Source organism: Lithobates pipiens, unplaced genomic scaffold (genome assembly GCF_037356315.1).
Source record: "Lithobates pipiens isolate NorthernLeopardFrog02 unplaced genomic scaffold, aLitPip1_a1.2 Scaffold_3, whole genome shotgun sequence".
NCBI classification, from domain to species: Eukaryota; Metazoa; Chordata; class Amphibia; order Anura; family Ranidae; genus Lithobates; species Lithobates pipiens.
The window spans coordinates 89,788,012-89,810,237 of NW_027507790.1; the positions used below are offsets into that span (position 1 = coordinate 89,788,012).

The 22,226-nt window shown below is 42.8% G+C and overlaps 1 protein-coding gene across 1 annotated transcript in view; it reads left to right on the forward strand.

The window, feature by feature from the left end:
- PTPN11 (protein tyrosine phosphatase non-receptor type 11) overlaps positions 1–22,199 on the forward strand; it is a 133,631-nt gene extending 111,432 nt beyond the window's left edge. Inside the window, exon 16 of the mRNA XM_077462035.1 lies at positions 19,260–22,199. The gene's annotated coding sequence lies outside the window, so the exon portion shown is untranslated. The remainder of the gene's footprint in view (positions 1–19,259) is intronic.
- Positions 22,200–22,226: the final 27 nt, after the last annotated feature.

Sequence of the window (22,226 nt, forward strand, 5' to 3'; positions counted from 1 at the left end):
TTTTTTACAAAAATATGTAGAAGAATACGTATCGGCCTAAACTGAGGAAAAAAATGTTTTTTTATATATTTTTGGGAGATATTTATTATAGCAAAAAGTAAAAAAATATATATTTTTTAATTTTTTAAATTGTCGCTCTTTTTTTTGTTTATAGCGCAAAAAATAAAAACCACAGGGGTGATCAAATACCACCAAAAGAAAGCTCTATTTGTGGGAAAAAAAGGACATAAATTTTGTTTGGGAGCCATGTCACACGACCGCGCAATTGTCTGTTAAAACGGCGCTGTGCCATATCGAAAAAAGCGGTCTGGTCATTGGCCTGCAAAATGGTCCGGTCTGAAAGTGGTTAAATAATTTTTTTTAGATTTTTTAAAACTGCCACCATTAAAATGCCAGTAATCTGGGAAGTAATGTCATGACATCGCTTCCGGGTTACTAGATCCAAGACTCGAACAAAGCATCGGGTCTTCGGCCAGCCGACGGACGTGCCGGCTGGTTGCTCGGGCCTCGCAGTGGGAGGGGAGAGGATGTCCCGTCCCACTGCTTGTAATAACAGTCGAGTGGCTGCTGAGCCGCATCGGTGGTTATTACAATAAAGCCGTCCGTCGGCTCTAAAGAACAGTATCGGGGTGATGTATGCAGCTGCATGCATCACACCGGCAAAACCCCTTGAAGCAATCATGGTAACATCGGGTACGTTTGTGCCTAATACTTCAAAAAAGTGAATTTCGGCCCCACCAATAATCGGTCGATCCCTTCCTAGTAGTGTATAAGGAATTACATAATGTAGTTTTAATTTCTGTGAAAAATAGAATCTTTGTATCTTAATCGCATAATACAGGACACAGGCTGAATATTCATAGACTACGGGTTATGGGATGCTAACTTAAGGTGATTGGACACTGGCAAAACTTTTAAACACTGGGCATATCCCTATAACCCTTCCCCACTTCCCATTCCAGTTTCCTTACTTTGAATGCTTCAATCAACTCTGCCTTGGGTTTTGTCAATCAGCATTTTACTGCCTTTTACTATAACATTATAAGCAGTGCATCCAGATGGTGTTGCCTTGGTAATACCTTGGGTACCGTGCCTGTACCCCATGCTTTTGGGATGGCTTATAAAGTTTCTTCAGGCACTGGATCCTGCTTGTGTGCTTACCTTGGCACTGAGTGCAATGAGTGTACTTAGCAGTAAGATGCAATATAGGTCCAGGGCCATGGTCCAATCCTATGGTCTCCAGAAGACCCATCTGAGGTTATGCCTAGATGGGCAAAGTCCAGACCCATACAGGGACCAGCAATATGGAAAGGTAATACAGGGTTGTCCTGGTAATCAAATACTGTACTCTTATGGTATGTCATGAGACTCATTATATCCTATTACTGGCAGTGCATGCATTTAAGTGTCCCCTGAATATTCTTCACTTTGTGTGAAAGCTGAAAGACATTGCCCATTCATGAACCAGAGCAATTTATGATGATGGGAGTACTCCTGAAAAGATTTCCACTCAATTTCCATGTTATATCCATGGATAATGAATTTACAAAAAAATGGGCTGGTCTGGTAATAGAAACATTGTCTCAGCACCTTACTGTACCTGCAGAAGTCTTTTCTTTTTTTTCCCCAAGGATTCTGCAGACAGAAAAAAAATATTTTCTTAAAGGCTCTTTGCTCCTGCAGGTCTAGCTCTACAGCCAGATGTTGCAACAATTTGTCAAACAAAACCAAATGTACTGTGGAAATTAATGATCAACAGGATGGTGTGTTCCAGGACCAAGTTCTAGCAAAATACTTGCATCCCCTTCTGCCCTACTTTTCTGTGTTGACGCCTTAGAACAAGTCATGACACATTTTCAGAATGATGGTAGGAGACAAACGCTTTCAATTTGTCTCATCTGCAAATGGCTATCCAGATTCTTCAGGTGTTTGGCTGGGTAATCGGCCTTCAAAAAGTCTGCAATCCAGCCTTCCCTTCATCTAGAATACTTTGGCCTTAAAAAGACATGGCCCAGGCAAATGTTTTCCTTCCAGCAAGCCTCTTTAAGATCCCATGCACAGACTCGAAGATCAAAATCTAGCCTTGTTCAAAGCTGTTCTTTCTCTTAATTCTAAATTGGGCCTCTTCTGTAAAGCATTCTGTTGGCCTGCAAAAACCCACTCTTCTCTGATCTTTTCTATGCTTCTCTCCAGCCAAGCAAGGAACTCTCTAACTTGGTAGATTTCTAACCCAATCTTTAAAATGGGTAAGATACACTCATGGAAGCTGATAACAACAGATGCCAGCCTCAAGGGCCAGGTAGGGGTGTGAGTCGCACTCTCTCACAGTTCAAGAAACCTGGCCCCTAAAGGAAACCAAGCTCCCCATTAACATCCTGCAGTTCATATCAATCAAATTAGCCATGCATCACTGGACCTCCTTTCTTCAGGGACACCCAGTTGGGGGGCAGTCAAACAATGCTTCAACAGTACCCTATATCAATCATCTGGAGTCAGGCATCCTTAAAGGAAGTAAGACTTCTTCTCTCTTGGACAGAGAACCATTGTCAAGCAAGCTCTGCTGTTCACATTCCAGGAATGGACAATTGGCAGGTGATTTTCGTCATGGAGAGAACCAGGAGGAATGGTCCCTTTTTATCCTTACATCCTTGATCTCTTCTATCAAATGGGGGACTGAAGGTGTGGACATCCTAGCCTCCAGGTACAACTCAAGCTACCCTTGTTTGTGGCCCAGACCAATGAACCTCTAGCACTTGCAATTGATGTCCTGATAATTCCCTGGACTTCATTCCAACTGATATATTCCTTTCCTTCAGTGTGGATTATTCCTCCATTTGCATCCTAAATTAAAAAAAAATTGTGATTCTCATTGCACTAAACTGGCCCAGAAAAACCTGGTTAACAGACAATACTGAAACATTTGTCCTCCAAACAGGCTAGACCTGCTCTCTCAAGGCCCCCCGTTTTCATCCATTTCAGTCACTGGCTTTAATTGCATCGCTCTGCTAACCCAAGACCTGAAGGACCGGGGTGTCTCTGACTCTGCCATTCCCAACTTACTCAGGGCTGTAAAAGCCACTATACCACAGTACCCAATTATATATTTCACCTGGTGTGAATGGAGGCTTTTCGACCCCCAAAGATTCCTCTGAACCTCGCATTCTTGCTTTCCTACTTTTTGGGACTTCACCATAAATTTGGCCCGAAGTACACTTAATTCCATGCTAAACCTAACTAATATTCAAAATGCTCCCTCCCCCTCCTATTCTGACTAAACCGGTGTAGGAAAGACCTCTATACGTATTTCTGCTCTGGTCACATGATCCGGCTCCCCTGTGTCAGCCAGAGGTGACTCTAGGGAAGAAGAGTGTTTAAGAGTGAGAGCCAACAATAGTTGGGCCATAGTAAGCTTAGGTGAAAGCACACAAAAATTTGAGTCACAGACCTAACAATAAACATTGCGATGGCAAAAACATCTATAGCTGCTTGAGACAACCCCTAGGGTGAGTAACCACAAAAATAAAAGTAATACGGATGTGGTTTTTATGGTAAACTTAGGGTGACGTCACTGCTTCCAGGCATTGCCAGCCATTGTCGGGCACACTCTCCTTTCCCTTGCAGCCAGCACTGGCTGACGGGCGATCACATAACCAGACTCGAGCAGCTTGAAATAGGTAAGTATACAGGCCTTTCTTACACAGATTATTCAGAGTAGGTATTGGGGGGGGGGGGGTGGGGGTTAGTTAGGTATAGCATGAATTTCTACTTTTAGGAGACCTTCAGAGAGTCTTACAGCATCCTGTGCTTCCTTGAGCTATCTGCACAAACCATCATTTGATCCCATTAGGGAACTCCCCTTGGGTGATCTCTCCTGCAAAGTGGCTCTCTTGGTGGTTATCACATCTGTCAGAGTTAGCAGTTCTATCATGCAAAGATTCTTTCCTGATTCTTCACAACGATGAAGTGGTTTTATGACCAAGACCTTTTTACTCAAGTTGGTTTCAGCTTCATGAGGACATTGAGGGGAATTTATCAAAAAATGGAACACCCAGAATTTGGAGCAGTTGTGTATGGCAACCAATCACTGTCTATCTTTCTTTAGCGAAGCTTAACAGGTCAACCTGAATGTAGAAGGTGATTGCCATGCACAGCTGCTCCAGTATGCTCTGTATGTTTTGATAACCCCCCCCCCCATTGTCCTTCCTTTCTTTTTTTTTTTTTGTGCCCTGTTTCAAAGCATCTCAAAGAAATCGCTCTCCATTGTCTGGACTTGTTCAAAACCAACCACCAGTGTTCTAAATCATGTTCAGCAAGCAGTACTGAGCAATGAAATACTGCTCGATTGACTAAAAATATAGAACAGTGGTGGCCAAATTGAACATTATAATAGGGCCTCGCGCAAAGCCCCTGACATCTCCAGAGGGTCGCATGTTAGCAGGGCATTTTCACACATCGATGCAAAAAAATGTTGGAACTGCTGCATTTTTTTTTGCGGTGTATTGCAATGCATACTGAAAGAGTTGGAGTTTCCATACCACCTGCAATAGTGGATGCAATAATAACCCCCAAATTACCCTGAACATTATTGTTGAATGCAATAATAACCTCCAATATTAGTGACAGTGGTGCGTGCTATTAGAGGTCGACCGATATGGGTTTTTCTCTGGCCGATGGCGATATTTAGAAATTGTGGCAGCCGATGGCTGATACATGATGCCGCTTTATTTTTTTTATTTTTTTGGGCCGATATGTTAGGCCGATTTTTTTTTTTTTAATTTTTTTTTTTTTTTTCCCCCTTCATCTAATAAAATCTATCAGTTAGACACCTTTCACACTGGGGCGTTTTTCAGGCGCTTTTGGGCTAAAATAGCACCTGTAAAGTGCCTGCAAAACGGCTCCCCTGCAGCCTGTGTGATATCCCGAGTGCTTTCACACTGAGGAGATGTGCTGGCAGGACGTTAAAAAAAAGTCCTGCAAGCAGCATCTTTGGAGCAGTGTATACTGCTCCTCCACCACTCCTGCCCATTGAAATACATGGGCACCGCTGCCAAAGCGCCGGCAATGTGATTTGGCAGCGCTCTTCACAGACACATTTAGCCCCTTCCTCGGCCACTAGCTAGTGTGAAAGCAGCCTTAAGTAATATGTGATACAGAAAATGTCTTGCATTTAAACATTTATTAAGCAAAACAAACCTCCAATCAATTCACTGTATGTATAATTTAGATAAAAAAAAATATAAAAATAAACACACAAAAACAGGTAATCAAAACTTTTGGATGAAAAAAAATGGGTTAACTTTACTGTTTTTTTTTATTATTTTTTTTAATCATTAGTGTATTTTTTCCAAAAAAATTGCGTTTGAAAGACTGCTGCGCAAATACCGTGTGACATAAAATATTACAACAACCGCTATTTTATTCCCTACGGTCTCTGCTAAAAAAAAAAATATATAATTTTTGGGGGTTCTAAGTGATTTTCTAGCAGAAAATGCAGGATTTTTACTTGTAAGCATCAAGTGTCAGGAAAGATTTAGTCTTTAAATGGTTAAACTGATAACTCTACACAGGGAATTCAGTTCATTGATAATTATAAACATTGTATCTCTTTGTTTTTTTCTTGGCAGACTGCCCAGAGAGGAAACAAGTCATTCCACTGAAGTCTTCAGACAACTTGCATTGACTTCTATTATAGAAGTCATTTGCAAGTCGCGCTGAAGATATAATCGGCCTTTTTTAACAGCACAATTGGCCGATGCTGATTTAATTAAAAACCGCCAAATATCGGCCGATATATCGGTTGACCTCTACATGCTATAATAACCCCCAGCGTCAGTGGATGTAATAATAAACATCCCTGTCAATGGACCCAGTAATGAGCCCCAACATTGGTGTCTGTGGATGCAACGGTATCCCCCAGCTCCATTAACCCCTGATTGGTCATTGCAGTGAAAGTTGATCCTTGCTAATAGTCACGGCATTGAAACTGATGGGCACTCATACCGTAGGTGGCACTGATGGATACTTGTGGGTGGCACTGATCGGTGGCACAGATGGGCACCGATAGGTGGGCACTGATGGACACTGATGGGTGGCATTGCTGATTTCATTTGTTTCATCGTGGTGCCAGTCAGTGCCCATTTGTGGGCACTGATTGGCACAGATTGGGCATTCATTTGTACATGTGGATGGCCATGGCGTACATACCTGGCAGGAATACCTGGGGGCTTCCCTGGTGGTCTAGTGTGGGCATCTGAGGGGGGGGGGGGTCTGCGCTGATAAACAGGGCAGACCCCCCCCCCCCAATCAGGAGAGCCGATCTGTCAGACGCGAGTGAGGAAAAGCCGATCAACGGCTTTTCCTGTTTACATCGTGATCAGCCAAGATTGGACATGGCTGATCACGTGGTAAACTGAGATCGGTGTAGCGGTGTGTCAGACTGACACATCGCTCCATCGTTCGCCGCGATGCATGCCCCCATGGGCGCGCGGCGGCATGTTATCCTGAAGGACGTCATATGATGTCCAGTCAGGATAACTGAACCACTTCCCGGACGTCAATTTGCTATCGATGGGGCGGGAAGTGGTTAAATACCTCTCCATCTTTTTTTATATCTCTCTGCCAGCAAACCATCCGGCCCAGGAGCCTTCTGATTCGCCAATGCTGCTACTATCTGTCAAAGTTCTTCCAGAACTATGGGGGCATGCAACATCTCCCTATCCTCATTGGAGAGGTGCGGAATCTCCAAGCCCTGAAAGAAAATCCACATCTGCCCCTCTGCTTCTTGGCACTGGGTACTATACAATGTTTTATAATAATCTTTAAATTCCTCTTGATTTCAGGTGTATATGCAGTAACCCTTCCTACTCTTGTTCTAATTGCTAGTATAACCGTGGTACATTTATTTGTTTTTACCGGTAGGGCCAGTAAATTTCTTATGCGCTCTCCCTCTTCAAAAGAGTTTTGTCTCTTAAACAACTGCTTATTTTCAGATTTTATCAGGGGTATTTGTTTATATTTCTGTTGTTCATTTACCCAGTCAGCTAGCGCACCTCATCAGATGATACCTCCTATATATTTTCTTTCTACCTCCTGCTTTCTTGTTTGCTTCTGTTATTTTCGCCACCCGCAGTATTAGTATACCCCTGAGGAGGGCCTTAAGGGAGTCCCAGACCACCCCCAAAGGTGCCGTGTCAGAATTAATTTCTATATACTCCCTTATAGCTGATACTATTCCCTCCGGGTCTCCCACCAGTTCCAACCAAAAATGTTTTATTTTCCACTCCCTTTTATAATCTTCTCCTTGACATATTGTTGGCACCAGTGGCGAATGGCCTGAAAGCCCCCTGGACATATATTTAATATTCTTGATATAACATAACATGGCTTCGCAACCAAGAGCCAAATAAATCCTCAAAAGTGTATAATAAGTCTTTGAAAAACACGAGTATTGTTGTTCCATCGGGTTCCTTAATCTCCATATAGCTTTCAAACCTACTTCATTTATTAGCTGGTAAAACATTCAGATCCTTGATCATGGAGCCTTCCAAATGGATGCCTATCTTTTTTCCGATCCACTACTGCATTAAACTCTCCCACCACCAAAATTGGGACATTGGGTTTATCAGAGATAAATGAGATCAACTTACCGTAAATATTACTTCATATTTTAATGGAGGCAGGGTGTGTGTATGTAGGTAGGTGTGTGTGTATGATATATATATATATATATATATATATATATATATATATATAATATAGCTATGAGTAAGCGCTGTTTGTAGCGTGAAACGCGTTAGAAATTTTATTCAAAAATCCTTTTTTGTTCCTTTTTGCTGTGACGTTTTGTTCAATGGAGTTTTGCACTTGCATTTTGAAGAAATAAAGGCATCTAATTTTTACACAATCCGGAGTGCGGCTATCCAGAGTTTCGTTCTGTTTCTACATATGATATAATATATAATATATCAGGACTCGACAAACCCCAGGCGCCAGGTCGCATTTGCGACTAGAATTAGCGACCTGGCTCCTGGGGCACCATAGCTGGGGTATTTCCGCGTGACACCGTCTCCAACCCCCCCTCCGTCGCACGATCGCGTTGGGCCACGCCGGTAATTGAGGCAGTGGCTTTGCAGCCTTCTGCAGACCTATGGTTCCTTCTTGAATATGGCGCCCTCTTGTGGTGGCCGTTGGTATGACAAGACAACCACCTATGCTAATGGAGCTTCCCCTGCCTGTTTTCCTTCCCTTTACTTAGAACCCCCAAACATTATATATATATTTTTTATTCTAACACCCTAGGTAATAAAATGGCAGTCGTTGCAATACTTTGTTACACCGTATTTGCACAGCGGTCTTACAAGTGCACTTTTTTGGGGAAAAAATAATACTTTTTTTTTTTTAATTAAAAAATAAGACAAAAAAAAAGACAACAGTAAAGTTAGCCAAATTTTTTTTAATATTGTGAAAGATAATGTTAAGCAGAGTAAATTGATACCAAACATGTCGCGCTTCAAAATTACGTCCGCTTGTGTAATGGCAACAAATTTTTACCCTTTAAAATCTCCATAGGCGACCTTTAAAAAAACCTGGCTCCTAATTTTTTTAGCTGGCTCCTAGGTTCCAAGCAAATTTGTCAAGCCCTGATATATATGCTATATATTAGCTAAGATGAATCCCATATTTTCAAAAGTACAATAAAGAAAAATATATCGGCCATTATCTATGACAGCTCGCCTGCTAGAGAATGCAACCCCAACACCAATCAAAATGCTCACGCCCCTTGAATATGATGTGTGCACTGAGTACTGGGTTTGGAAATTCCTGTTTTAAATACCAAGTTGTCTTTTGTCAAGTGTGTCTCCTGCAGAGTACCACAGCTTTATACATGTCTTAGCCCTTGTACACACGATCGGAGATTCCAACGACCAAATCCGTCGGCGTTATTCCGACGGATTAATTCCGGACCAGGTCTGGAAGTGATGTTGCATACACACAGTCGGACCAAGTTGTCAGAATTTCCGGTTGTCAAGAACGCGGTGATGTAAGCCGTGTACAGAGGGCCTACAAAAGGGAAGTTCAGCACCACGTCCGGCACCCTTTGGGCTCCTTCTGTTGATCTCGTGTGTATAAGAAGTTTGTGTTAGTAGAGGTTTGGTGAGAGACGATTCGCGCTTTTCAGATTAGTGATTCAGATCGCTACTGCTCTTCAGTTTCTGCTTGTCTTTGCGTATCTGATAATCTGTGCGTGCAGTCAGTAAGTATTTGTTTCTCATTGTGGACTATATCTTGGTATAGTACACTTTGATTTGCATTGCTTATTGTCTGCTTGCTTCTGCTATTCAGTTTGTTCTTTCAGGCATTGCTGTTTATCGGTGCTTTCTGTTGTCCGTTCTGACCAGCCGACACTTTTCAAACCATGTTTCGTCTATGTACTCGTTGTAGAGTTTGTGCTGTGCAGGGGCTTCGTGTTGGGGTTCTTACTTTGACACAAGCCCGGTCCATGAACAGGGAGGGGAGGCGTTTGTGAACCAAGAATTGGTTGCGCCAGCGTGACCAGTTCTCGCACATGCCTTTGCTCCGTGAGATCCGGGAAAATAATCCTGATGATTTCAGGAATTATCTCCGGATGACGGACCCCGTTTTTCACTGTCTGCTGACTTTGCTGACCCCTTATATCACCAGGCAGGATACCTGCATGCGGCAAGCCATCACTCCAGAGCAGAGGCTCATTGCCACGTTGCGCTACTTGGCGACTGGGAGAAGCCTTCAGGACCTCAAGTTCTCTACAGGTATCTTCCTCCAGGCTCTGGGGATCATTATTCCAGAGACCTGTTCTGCCATCATTCAGCTCCTGCAGAAGGACTATATGAAGGTAAGTTTTATCCTTTAACATCACATTCTATGTATTTCATGATTGCTAATGTCTTGCATTTCTTTCCTCATTCCCTAATTACCATCATTGCAATATGCTTTAATTCATATGCTCTGCCCCTTTGTCCTCAGGCATATTTGCCTCACTAACTTCCCCACTATGCTGTTCTTGGCCCATAAAACTATAGTCTAGTCACTTACCAATGTCTTTTGTCAGCTCCATAGTATTGCTTTCCCCTAAACACCCCCTAAAATGTCTACAAATGTTATGCGTGTGCTTCAATTCATGCAGAGTGACTTTTTTTAATTTTTTTGGTTGTGCCAAACTCATTAGGAACCCCCCTCCCCCCAACTGCTAGCTCAGCTGATGGCAATCCTCTATCTGATGACTTTACCAAACCCAATACACACTATACCTACCTTTTTATGATGCTCACATTTATGGATGAATTCACCTAAGCATGTAGTGCAAGGGCCTGCCTCAATACTTTCAAATGCTATTTTGTTTTTTCACCTATTAATTATCTTGATATGTGATAGCAGAATGTCAAAATGTGCTTCCATTTTGGTATTATGAGACTTTTTACCTGTCCGGTGGGCTGCCAATAGTGTAAGTAAGGAGGGGCTTCCCAAAGTATCACACCTTATTTAGGCATTCAGCTCTCAATCAAGTGGAGAGGGTTACCTGTCCAAAACATCCCCCCTCATTTTTTAGCAAGGGCCCATCAGATGGGGGGATGGGGGTGGGGGGGGGATGGGGGGGGGGTGATGACTCTCATAAGGGGACCTTAGACTTTAGGCTTTAAATACTCAGTTCCCAAAATGTTAGACTAATCTTGGCCAAAAATGTTTGTGTCTAATCTGCTTGCAATGTTGATTTTTTAAATTACTAATTTTGGTTCTTGTTTCACTCCACAGTGTCCTTCAATGCCACAGGAATGGCAGACTGTGGCCTCCCACTTTGCCAGTCGTTGGGACTTTCCCAATTGTGGAGGAGCAATTGATGGGAAGCACGTCCGCATCGTCCCACCACCCAACTCGGGGTTGTACTATTATAATTATAAGGGGTTTCATAGTATCGTGATGTTGGCGGTGGTGTCTGCGACATATGAGTTTTTGTATGTGGACGTGGGGCAAAATGGACGGATGTCGGATGAGGGAGTGTTTGCATGGACGGAGTGCTACTGGCGTCTCCAGAGTGGCAGTCTGGGCTTGCCACCCCCAGAGGAGAATCAGGAAGGACTCCCGTTCGTCTTTGTTGCGGATGAGGCGTTTGCCCTGGCGAACCATCTGATGCGGCCTTTCCCGATGAGGACCCTCACCCCAGACCAGAGGAGTTTTAATTTCCACCTGTCCAGAGCCCGAAGAGTGGTGTAGAACACTTTGGTATACTGGCCAGCCGGTTCCGCCTTTTTCTAACGCCTATTCACATGGCGGAATACAAACTCAATCACATAGTGCTGGCGTGCTGTGTTCTGCACAATTTTCTTAAAAAAGTTTCTGCAAACTATGCGGTCTCAGTTGGCCAACAAGAAGCAGACTTGCTTGAAAATGATGATAACCTCACGGGCTTTGAACCTGCTCATCCTGGCTTGCCCCCCCCCCCCCCCCCAAGCGCCCGTGAGGTTAGAACCCAATACATGGACTACTTTGTGGGTAGGGGGGCCATTGATATGCCAGACAATGTCTGAGAGGCATTTTCTCAATAAATTTTTCTTTGAAACTCCTTCATTTACTGCTTGGCTTGCTTTTTGGTGTCTCCTAGGTAAATTTAGGTTTTTTCTTGTTGTGCCTTTTTCACCAAGAGTGCAAACCCAAGTTCAGAGTGAGATGAGGGGACAGTCTCTTCTTCAGATAATCTTATTATGTTGTGGGTCTGCTACGCACACACCTTGTTTTTGGTAACTAATGTATGTAGTGCATTACTGACCAAAATCGTGCTCATTTTCAGCACCATGGCAGGAAAATGGCATGATTGTCCAAATTAACACATCACTGTGGGTGTTTTTTTACTAAAGGCACATCCACTATGCACTACAAGTGCACTGCAAAAGTACACCTGAAACTGCACTTGGTGTGCAAAGTGGAGTTTCCTTTAGTAAATAACACCCATTCTCACCGCAATCAAAAATTTTACTCCAAATACATCTTTGGCGCAATGAAAAAGGAAGCCACACATTGATGATAATTTAACTTTTTAATCCAAGCACATTCACATGTGAGTTAAGAAAAGGTTTTTACAACAAACCAACAAATTGTGTGTATCAAAAACAGTCTTTCAGGTAATTTTTGTTTACTTGGTGTTTTTGTGTAACCAGGCATGTATCAAAGCGTAACATACAGAACACAGGAACTTACAAAGTTCAACTTTGAAAAGTGAAGACAATATCAGACATGAGTATGTACAAACTGGGCTGATATTGCCTTCATCACATGGGGTATCACCCCTGTAAAATCCAAATTTGGAAGATGCACACTGTGTGTCAACATGTGCTATCTCCCATCATGGGGAATCAATGTACATGTTTTGGGGCTGCAACCCCTTCATCTCAGCCACTTTACACAAAACACGTACATTGATCCCCTTTGATGGGAGATAGCGCATGTTTACACACTCTGTGCATCTTCCAAATTTGGATTTTCTAAAAATACAAAAGTTGTGGTTTAAAATAGAAAAACTAAAACCCTAGCTAGTTTGGGCTGTTTCACACTCTCCCCAAAACATCAATGATGTTCTTCATTTTTTTTTTAACATCATTGATGTTTTGCTGTATATTTTCCAAATCCCGATTGCACCCCATTATCTCCCCAATCAGGATCTGGGCACTTTCACTGGTAAAACGGGACTCTTCTTCCACATCACTTACAAATATCCCTCGGATATTGAAAAGTGTATCCCGTCCTTGAAGGTCCTCAAGTGACAGGAACCCCCGTGAATGGAGAAGATTGGGCTCTTAGTTTCTAAGCTGCCCTTTGCCTGTATGGTTAAGTGAAACCCCTTTTTTATTATTGTGGGGCGTCCCAGTGATTGTAACAGTCAAGCTAGCTAGAGGCTGCGCACCTGTGTGTGGTGACCATATGGGGGAGTTTTTGGGCTAGCTGTGGGTGTTGGCAGAGTGTACTTTTTTGGTTGTGTCTGGCTGTATTTTATCCGTATGATGGTGCACAACGGTGTACCATTTCGCCTTGGTTCACCATGGCACACGTGCATTCGCAAGAGCACCGCTGGGCTTAGCAGTTTGGTGGCCATGATGCATGCGGCTTCGCCGCACATGCGCCATACTCTTTATCTGGGCGCACGAGGATTCGCTTCAGATGCAAATACAGCCACGCCGTTCACCGGGACCGTGCCCGTGCAATCGCACAGAACGTTCTGGCGCACAGCCAGCTTATTTAAGCTGTGTATGCCAAGCATGTTGTGCTTCCAGAAGGCAGATGTGGAACACCGAGCAGACTCAGAATCAGGCATTTGCAGCGGTTCATTTTCTCCTTACCCGGGTCACGTGAGTCACCAGGTGTTGCTTGGCGGGCTAAAGGTACTTAGCAGGATTTTTGCATAAGGGCTTCATGAGACCTATTAAAGGGTCTCCCTTCTGAGCTGTGTTAATACTTGTCATGGAAATTTTCTTAGGCTTTGTACACAAATCCACATTGTGCCAAAATGTGCATTTCCAGTGTCAAAATGCATACAACGCACAAAATAATTCTTTTGTGCTTAGCAACACATTTGTATCAAGCTCTTTGGTATAAGGAAATTGAAGCACTTCATTGGCACCAGATAGAATCAGCCTGCTTCCAACTGGAGTCTCGATGGGTCTGACCTCGCGAGCACAGGCACTTTGTTTATGGGCAACAAAAGGAATGACAAACAGGAAATCATGGCCCCAACAGCCAATCGCTTCCTCCATGCAAAATTACATCACAGGAAATGACAACAGTAAAGGGGAGGGCATCCACAGGAGTGAGGGGAGTGCATGTCTCATCCACTTGAGGCGTGTTCACTGCCCCCCCACCCAGTCACATGCATGCATATCCACCATCTTGGTCAGCATTTAGCCTATTCAATACTGCTCACCAGTATCTATTAAGATCATTCTACTTGTTCTTACAGGCTTGAGGCGGTCTGCGGGGACATTGTTATTGCTGTTGTCAATAAATATATATTATACCAACAGGGCAGATATCAATGTCCTCTTATAAAAGGGATAGCGTAGCAACAACAGAGAGATAATGTTTCTCTTGTCAAGTTTCGGCCCTATCCGTATTCTTCCAGAAGCCTTTAGCCTTCCATTCGCTGATCCGAACCTTTATGCAGGGGGCAACTCGCTTGCTTTCCCCCCATTAGGTCACCTATGTGTCCTTGGGACTTGAACTTGGTGCTGTCTTTGTTAAGAAACAAACACTTAAACCTATCAAGGAAATTCCATTAGACTTGCTGTCGCACAAGCTATCCTTCCTGATGGCTATCACCTCGGCTAGAAGGGTGTCGGAGTTGGTGGCCCTTTCATGCAGGGAACCGTACTTGATTCTCCACGACCGGGTCGGGTTACGATCTGTTCCATCCTTTTTTGCCAAAAGTGGTGTCAGCCTTTCATTTAAATGAGGACATTATTTTGCGGCCTTTTTTTTCTCTTGGCCTAGTTCGGTGGAAGAGAGACTGCATTCTTTGGACGTTGTTCAGGCGGTCAAGGTTTATTTAGATCTGTGGAGGTCTGAGGATCAGACTCCTTTTTTGTTTTACCAAGAGCACCCAAGAAGGGGCAGGCAGCTTCCATTGCTGATTGGGTCTGGTCATTCAGGCCTATGGTATGAAATGTAAAGCTCCTCCCTTTAGGGTGAGAGCGCATCCTACCAGGGGTGTAGGAACCTCCTGGGCTTTTCGCCATTGGGTATCTGTGGCTTAGATTTGTAAGGCTGCTACCTGGTCTTCAGTGCATACGTTCACTAAATTTTATCAAGTGCATGTTTTAGAAGAAGAGGATTCAGCTTTGGCCACAGTAGGTCTGATGGCTATTGTTTGGCAGGGTCTCTCCCTCTCCTCAAGGCTATTGCTCTGGGACATCCCAGCAGGTAATAAATATTAGCCTAACTCTGTGTCCCATGATGTATGAAAAAGAAAATAGTATTTTTTTCATCATACTTACCTGTAAAATCCTTTTCTTTTGAGTACATCGTGGGACACAGATGTCCCTCCCCTCTTTTTGAGGATTCAGTGCTTGCTACAAAACCTGAAGTACTTAGGTACTTAGGTTATATGGGATCACTTCCTATCTAAAGACCTTTGGTTGACCAGTGTCCGTTTACCTGGTGATGAAGTATAACGCAGCAGGAAATGAATATTAGCCTAACTCTGTGTCCCATGATGTACTCAAAGAAAATCATTTTACAGGTAAGTATGACAAAAAAAAAAATCCTACTTTTAACCAGAAAAGGCCTAGGCTGACCTCTTGGCAATGGAACCTTATAGGGGATTCTGTGCACCCTCTCTATGGCAAAAAATGGTGAAAAGGATTCTTTACCAAAAGTCTCTGAAAGCCGTTTTTCCATAAATCATGTGGGGTTGGACCCTCTCGCAACGTTCAGGGAGTCCCACAATTCTTATGCGATTCCTACGAAGTCTGTTTTCCATATCCTCCATTTTGGAGGTATATATGTTGACTTTTTCACTGATTGCTTTTAATTCGCCTCACACGTCCTCATAGGCTACTGGGGTGAAGGCACAATCATGCACAGCGTACCTGATATACACCGGGGAACCCCCACACATGTTCTCCCCCCTGGCCCAACAAAGTGTAGACCTCGGTGCTCTATCGCCTCGCTCCTTGATCTCCATCACTGTCCAGACGCTCTTACGTCTCCTTCAAATCGCTCTCCACATCGTCATGGCTAGTCACGAGACATCCGGAGCAGCGTCCTCAGTGCCATTAGCAGACCACTGCGCATGTCCTTCCCGATGAAACACTATGACGGGGACACCATTTACCACCATGGTATTCCCGCCACGTAGAGAGGGGTCCCTGCTCCACCTGTCTGGGGTATTAGAATGGGGGCTGCAGTGTTCTCTCACCACACCACTTGCCTCTTCCACCACACAGTGGCTTTTCGCAATAACGCAACACACAGCCATTAATGTCTAAACCGCTGGCAATAAAAGTGAATACACTCCTAAGTGAAAATGTCCAAATTGGGCCCAATTAGCAATTTCGCTCCCCAGTGTCATGTGACTTGTTAATGTTATAAGATCTCAGGTGTGAATGGGGAGCAGATGTGTTAAATTTGGTGTTCTCACTCATACTGGAAGTTCAACATGGCACCTCATGGCAAAGAACTCTGAGGATCGGGAAAAAAAGAATTGTTGCTCTACATAAAGAGGACCTAGGCTATAAGAAGATTGCCAAGACCCTGAAACTGAGCTACAGCACAGTGGCCAAGACCATATAGTCGTTTAACAGGACAGTTTCCACTCAGAACAGGCCTCTCCATGGTCGACCAAAGAAGTTGAGTGCACATGCTCAGCGTCATATCCAGTGGTTGTCTTTGGGAAATGTATGAGTGCTGCCAGCATTGCTGCAGAGGTTGAAGGGGGGGGGGGGGGGTTAGCCTGTCAGTGCTCAGACCATACGCTGCACACTGCATCAAATTGGTCTGCATTAGCTGTTGTCCCCGAAGGAAGCCTCTTCTAAAGATGAAGCACAAGAAAGCCTGCAGTTTGCTGAAGACAAGCAGAGTAAGGACATGGATTTCTGGAACCATGGCCTGTGGTCTGACGAGACCAAGCTAAACTTATTTGGTTCAGCTGGTGTCAAGTGTGTGTGGCAGCAACCAGATGAGGAGTACAAAGACAAGCGTGTCTTGCCTACAGTCAAGCATGGTGGTGGGAGTGTCATGGTTTGGGGCTGCATGAGTGCTGCCGGCACTGGGGAGCTACAGTTCATTGAGGGAATCGTGAATGCCAACATGTACTGTGTCATACTGAAGCAGAGCCTGATCCCCCTCCCTTCGGAGACTGGACCGCAGGGCAGTATTCCATCATGGTAACCACCCCAAACACACCTCCAAGATGACCCCTGCCTTGCTGAAGAAGCTGAGGGTAAAGGTGATGGACTGGCTAAGCATGTCTCCAGACCTGAACCCTATTGAGCATCCTCCACGGAAGGTGGAAGAGCGAAAGGTCTCTAACATCCACCAGCTCCGTGATGTTTTCATGGAGGCGTGGAAGAGGACTCCAGTGGCAACCTGTGAAGCTCTGGTGAACTCCATGCCCAAGAGCTTTAGGGCAGTGCTGGAAAATAATGATGGCCACACAAAATATTGACACTTTGGGCCCAATTTGGACACTTTTTTTCACTTAGGGTTGTACTCACTTTTGTTGCGAGTGGTTTAGACATTATTGGCTGTGTGAGTTATTTTGAGGGGGCAGTAAATTTACACTGTTCTACAAGCTGTACACTCAATACTTTACATTATAGCAAAGTGTAATTTCTTCAGTGTTGTCAAGTGAAAATATATAAAATATTTACAAAACTGTGGGGGGTGTAGCCACTCCTGTGATATACTGTATCTCAATTTGGGAGGATTGTTCATGTCTTGGTAATGTCACAGATTTTTTTAAAATTAAACTGTAGAGTATAGGTCGCATACATCGTTCACACCCCATGCATGAAAACTGATGGGAAAACTGTGCAGATTTTACTTGCAGAGACATCAGTTTCACATCAGTTTTCATGTATGCGCACATCAGTTTTCATGTGCTTTAGTTATGTGCCCTATTCACACCAATGTTGATGTCATGTTCGTTTTTTTTTCCCCTGTGCTAAAAACTGCATACATGTTATGGATTACTGTGCACAAAAAAATCTGCAGGATACCAGTGTTGTGGTGTGAACAGGACACATCAAGAACAATTTTTTTTTTTTGTGCCCTTGCAGAATGCAGGCAGGAAAACTGACATCTCTGCACCATGGTGTGAACGATGCCTAAAGGTTAGAAAAATTCTGAAGTGATTTATCTTGGTTTGATTTATTAAATTTTAACAAAATCTAAAAAAACTGACATTTTTATAGGGTGTACACATCAGTTCTATAACTACCGTAGTTCTGCAGCCTCCATATACTGTATTTATCGGCACATAACACGTGCCGACGTATAACACGCACCCCAAGTTTAGGAGGGAATTTTAAGGAAAAAAACTTTTAGGAGTGATGTTTAAGTAAAAAGCTTTCTATTAAATGCCCATCAATGCTGCCTTATCAGTGTCCATCTGCAGCCTTGCCCCAGTGTCATTTGCAGCCTTGTCATTGCAGTCTTGCAGTTTAAAAATGGCGCCACCAAGATAGATTCCTGTGGCTCTTGGGTCCTCTTGCAGTCCCGATCGGAGCTGAGAGTAGCCGAGTGTACTCGGCTCACAGTCACGCCCAATCCCTGTGTTACGTCCAGCATAGGGCAGGACTGTGAGCAGAGCCAAGCCAAGTACACTCGGCTATGTATCTCGGCGGCTCGCAATCGGTGGGGTTCGGCGTATAACACGCACCCACGATTTTCCCCTGATTGTAAAGGGGAAAAGGTGTGTGTTACACGCCGATAAATACGGTAGATTCCAGACTATGATTCTCGTCTAATAATCTCCCCTTGGTGTTGTGTCTTACATTGGGGTCTGTAGATAATGCTAACAAACTGCATCAGGGAACAGGAGAAGGGTAATTTTGCACCCCAAAGAAAACTGAAGGCTTTAACTTAGAGTCAAAGGCAAAAACTTGCAAAACTTTATTTATTTATTTTTTTTTTCAGTAAGAGATGGTTATGAGCACTTTCAGGTACTTATTGACTTCTGTATCCCATTGGGATGATTTCCCTTCACTTCCTGTCCCTTAGCACTTATCCCTGGTGATCACTAGAACTATTGCCTGCATTGTAAGATTTCCCCTCTTTCTGTTCTGGTGACCACCTAAAATTTGCAATTTTCTTTCACTTTCGTTGATAATGGTCACCAAGACACAGGGTAAATCAGGGAAGAAACCAGAGAAATGGCAGAGGCAATTGCACACACTCATTTTGGTAGAATAATTATAAATGTGGAATGTATGTTCCTTTCTAAAGAATGTTATTTATCAAGTTGTTGGGTCAAGTTCTGCTTTAGGACTAAACCATTTAGATATTCCCTCAAAGGTCTCTTTAACACAGGGTATAGTCTCTACCATCCTGCTGCACAGCAGCAGCTGCCAGGTATTTGGGTGGCAACCCCCAAGGGAAATTCTGTGCTCACAGTTACAGTAGAGTCCCATGGACCGAGATGGTAACAGTGTGGATCAACTGCCTATTTTTACTGCCACATTGTCATTGTCATCTGTCATTAGGGTGTATTAATTAACTTTTTTTTCTTTTTCCTGTAGAATCTAAGACTGAGAAAAGGCAAAAGAAATGTGAAGATGAGATGGGACGTGTAAGACCTGGCTTTTAAAAGCTGTGTCAATTTAAATAATTGGTCTGAAATCCATAAACCGTTAAGATTACAAATCAGAAGCTTTTGGAAACCTTTCCTTCAAGTCCTCTCTGAATCTCCCAAATGTTGGATAAGCGCTTTCTTCACGATAACACATCTTTAACTCTACAGTTTAACTGTGTAGAGTCCACAACACAGACTACAAATAAGCTGGCCTAATCTTCTCTTTTATAGTGTCCCCTGTTTAAGGTATTGTGAGTCCACTGAGTGCACCTTAGTTCACTGGCAACACAAAGTAATAAGGTGATTGCTTGCATTACAACGGGAACAATTCCTTTCTTCACAGTGCAAACTGTGACAATGATAACAGTTTCTAACTAGACCATAAAGAAACCTCTGTATTCATTTAACTTTTTCATGCTAATGTGGAGATGTTTAAAATGTGAATATCTACACTGTTAGCTTTCTCACATAATATAATGGTGCTTTCTTTTTCTTTCTTGTCATAAGACTTTCTTTAGAGAGCAAGAAGCCAGAAATGAGTATTGAATGGACAAAATGTATAATGCCTAGTGCCAATTGTAACGAGTCATGGAGATGTGACTGATGCTGATTTAGGGATCTATTGATCACAAAAATGCAGCGATACACAGTGAAAATTTAGAGATGCACTTTACAAATGGTTAATGTTTAACTTGTTCTGCTTCTTGGGAATGGAAAGGCTGTTGGGTCCATTTATCTTGCTTCAAACTGACCCTTGCTGAGTAAGGCCTTATGTCACCTGTTGCTTAACTCTGCAAAATGTGGCCCCCTTTTAGCACTGGATAAGTGCAGTGTTCTCATTGGGAGGGGGCTGCTGCTTAAAAGGCTCAAGTTGTGCACTTTTACTATAGCAGGACCTTAGTTAAGCATTTCCTTAAAGTGCCTTTACAGTCACAGCCTACCTTCAGCCAGAAAGTACATTATTACTGTGAGGCCTAGTGTCTGCCCTCTGTGCTCTGGGCCTCACAAGGTGAATATTGCACTCTTTTTTTTATTTTTTTTATTTTTTTCAGTTACATTCTTCTGCAGGTGCTTCATTGTGTTCTTTTTTTTCTTTAGGTGTGTTTTGCCAAAAGGTGCCTGTAACACATTTTTCTTTGAGCTGTGTGCACCAAATACAGGACCTTACCAGACTGGCTTAACCAATTTCTAGATCAAAAATGAGTGGAATGTGGGTTGGTTTTGGCAAAACACACCTACCTACAAGGACAAATTCCTGAGACTGAAACTTACTCATAGAATGCTGACTCTTTCCAGTCATTGCTGCTTTTTTTTTTTTTTTACCATATTGCCTTTATGCTCTTCAGATGACTGATGCTTGTAGATTCCATAAATATAAGCCCACAGTAATAAGGACTTTAAGCTCACGTTTCCACAGTTGTATTTCCATTATCCCCATACTTTGAATCGATTAATCTGCTAATCTTAGTACTCATTGTCGCTCGCTTAAAAAAGAACTCTGCATAGCACTTTGTGACTGAAATATGGCAACATAACCCAACCCCATTTTTTTAAATTTTTTTAAAGGAAAGCTACTATCTTTTCTGTGAATACTTGCTAGCTTTTATGGTGTCCTCCATGCCTGTAAATTAGCATAAATGCAGAGATATAATTTCTTACTTCTGTCATGGAGGTGATATGTTTACACTGTTCCTGGACCTCATATTATCTTCTTACCCATTGCAACACAGGCAAAAGTGTCAAATCAACAGCTACTTGTATTAAAACCGTATTAAGATTTTCAGTTGCACTGGAGTTCTTCTACAAACCTTGCAGTGTTAACTGTGCTAGTGGTTCATTCTTATATGTACAAAATTGACTGATATATTCTTATGTATAGGCTTATGCATTTTCATTAATTATGTAGCAGTGTAGATTATAAGATGTGCTATGTAAGCCGTAACCACTTGAGCTGGATTTTAAGCTACCCTTCGATGTGAGTCAACAGTCGCCTCCCACTGACAAGCTATTATCACTTCCTGCTTCCCACTCCAACTTCTCCTTTGACAGTATTTGTAAGCTCAACTATGCTTGCAGGTATTTTAAGTGCTTTCCAGTGGGCTTATGCCATGGGTATGTCAGATTATGTCTTCACTTTTAACTGCCCTCTTTTCTATGGGTGGCCTTGGTGTATCTGTTAACTACTCCTAGTAGAGGCAGCTGTTCTTTGAGTAGAAATAATATTTAGCGAAGCAGATGACTGGAAACCAACGATCTGTGGCATGGATTAAAAACGGTGATGGCAGTTCCCTTAGCCATATGAAAGATTACTCATGTTGCCACAGTCCTGCCACTTAAAGATCATCTAGCTAATTCCAGCTAAGATGGACATTCATTTTAAGATCCTTTCTTTATAATAACATTGATTGTCCTCTGAGCCCGCACCAGCATAGCACTGCCGTTGTCCATTGGATATCGGCTTCATTGTTCATTTGCATCTAATAAGCCTGTCATTTTACTATATGAAGAGTTGAGATTATTAGACTTTTCCACCCATATCAGATCATCTGATTTGAAGTTTTAGTTTTTCCAAAAAGTCCAAATTGTCACCTTCAACCCAAAATGCAAAAGTACTTTGATTGGACATCTGGTAGCACTTTGAAAATTGCTTTATTTTAGCATCAAACCTTAATATTAACAACTTTGCAAAATAATGAGTTAATTTGTTCTTAGAACTGTCATGTTTTAAGGAGAGAATTTTCATTTTATTTGTTGGTTTTTGCCAGAAATGATTTCCTTTGCCGCAAGTGCAGTGGAATGATTTGACAAAAACAAAACCACGCGCTCTAATATACGTTTTTTAAACTTTGAATAGGTATTTTCCAAAAATAAAGTGGGCTAACAATTGCATCATGCGTTTTTTTTTTTTTTTTTT